The sequence below is a fragment of the Montipora capricornis genome, chromosome 13 (assembly GCF_036669925.1).
Source record: "Montipora capricornis isolate CH-2021 chromosome 13, ASM3666992v2, whole genome shotgun sequence".
NCBI lineage: Eukaryota > Metazoa > Cnidaria > Anthozoa > Scleractinia > Acroporidae > Montipora > Montipora capricornis.
In genome coordinates this window covers 9,978,070-9,980,569 of record NC_090895.1, presented here as the reverse complement: position 1 = coordinate 9,980,569, position 2,500 = coordinate 9,978,070, and positions in this window count along the sequence as shown.

Below are 2,500 nucleotides of genomic sequence, written 5' to 3'. Positions count from 1 at the left end.
ATACACAGTAAGTTGTCAAGGATTACTTGTCATTCAATAACATTGCGTGAAACAAACATTGTTACAGTAGTGTATTATAAGCCATGTACGTGAATTGTTTACATAAGATAGGTATGGAAAGCCAAATGGTGCAAAATTCAAGAACCAAAATTGCCTTCACATTCAACAAGTTTCCTATCAAGCTCAAGGGAAATTTCAATCAAGCTAAACAAAATCAAGTCACTTTCAACGAATTTTCTCTCAAGTTCAACACATAATTTTAAGCAAGGTCAACAAAATGAAGTCATCACGTTCAACAAATTTTCTTTCAAGGTCAAAACACGTTTGAGTCAAGCTCGAGAATGAATTTAAGTCACTTTCAAAGAATGAATTATCTCAATATCAGGCTTCGTTCCACTATCGACACCAAATTAATTGACACGTTCTAACAAGTGGAACCTTCAAGATCAAGCCCCGATCACCATCACGCTTTCTTGCATCAAACAACGTTGTCAACAAACTCCATCTCCACTTCACCAGGTAAGGTCCTTCCCAAGGACAATCCAACCTGGGATTCCTCCCCTTCCATCGTCTAACGTTGTGGAGCCAGACGCTGTCTCCGACTCGGAACGGTTTACTGGACGCCCGTTTGTCATAATTTCGCTTCTGGCGCTCTGCTGCTTTGCCTAATTGTCGGCGCGCCAACTCGTAGGCAACTAATAGTCACTGCTAAAGAGCCAAGGCATATTCAGTAGTCAGAGGCGGCGAATCTGGTGGTGGCTTAATAAGCACATCCAAAGGCACCTCAATCTCCCTACCTAGCATCAACACGTTTGGGGTTTCACCAGTGGATTCATGGACTAAACTTCAACAAGCCATCATACAGGTTTGAAGTTGGAGGTCCCAGTCCTCTTGGTTTTCTTGAAGTTTACCTCGGAGCATCTCGATTAACATGTAGTTATAGCGCTCCACCTGGCCATCTGACTATGGGTGGATGGGAGATGTTCTGGTTTTTTCAGTGTTCAAGAGTTTGCATATCTCAGCCATAACTTTGGACTCAAAGTTGATCCCTTGATCACTTTTCGAAAGCCGTATTAAGTCTATACTTGAACAGAAAAAGCAAAATTTTAAACAATTTTTTAATTAAAAGTGTGTTAAAATTTCTGCGTGTGATCATGAGAAATACTGCGCATGTCATCGCATGACAGTGCCCATTAGACGTTCATAAACTTTTATTTCCTGTTTTCGAATTGAAGAGTTCAAGTTTTTTATTGCTACATCAAGTTCCAGGAAGTTCCGAAATACACTGTGTGTATTGTAATAACCGTCTCTCTTCTGACATCGTGGGTTGACTTGGCTGCCTAATATAAAACTACCTCCTTGCCTACAAACACATCCATATGCTATATACAGTGCCTTTCCATACTTTCCACGATAAAATTAAGCCAGAAAAGTCTCAAAGTACTCGAACAAAAACAAAAAAAAAAAAAAAAAACGAGGTAAAAAGTTGAGAATCAAGAAATCAGAAAACCCTTCGATAAGAAATTCTTGTTTTGACCCTTAAGCGTCGTTGTCATGCCTTCCGAAACTAAAACGACTGAGACGTTGCTTTCAGCTGTCATAACATCGCCGAAATAGCATCTATTACAAACTCTAGTTTGATTGGCCTCTACACCACACTGTGTAAATAGTTTATCCTCAAGTCAATAGATACATACTATTAAACTAGTTTTAAAAACTTATACACAGTACTTATAGAAAGTTGAAGCGTACAAGCTTTCGGCTCCTTCTCGGAGGCTTGTTCACATATAAATGAAAAACAGGAATTGTGAACCGGTAAACTGTTAACGGTCACGTGATTTACAACACGTGACCGCAACAGATTGTCCCAGATGTGAGGGAGCAGGTAGGGACTTTAAGATAGTGGACAAGGGTAGGCTGGGACGGTTGGATGCGTATACCGGAGACTTTGGACGAGTACGGTAGAAATGCGCGAAAATTATTAACTTAAGATTCGGCCAACACGAGCGTAGGACGGTGGAATAAACATGTCTTTTGAAGAGGCGAGAAATTCTCTTGTAATTTCTTTTGCAAAAGGCTCAATTAGCGAGGAGGAATTTGTTATTTTATACCATGAATACGAGTCAGTGAATAAGGTCCTCTTTACCCTTACTGGGAATTTGAACCATTTTGTTTAGATTCCTTGGATTGTAGCGAGTGTAAATCCGCTAAGGGGAATTGGTTTATAAACAAAAAATGCGGCTACAATTATCTCTTTAACCTTTCTTTTCTGCTTTCCTCCTGTGTCATGGTGGATTCTGGATAACGCTACATTGAGAACAAGCAAATTTTGGTTTGAGCCGCGATGTGGCCGAGTGATGCCTTTGAATGAACTCAGAATTTTCGCTAGATTTTTTCATTTCAGCGATGGATAAATCCAGACAAACACAACCAAATGCACATGTAACCCATTGGGTGATCAGTTTTCAATGCTAATAAAGGAAAAGACTAAAATAGTGCG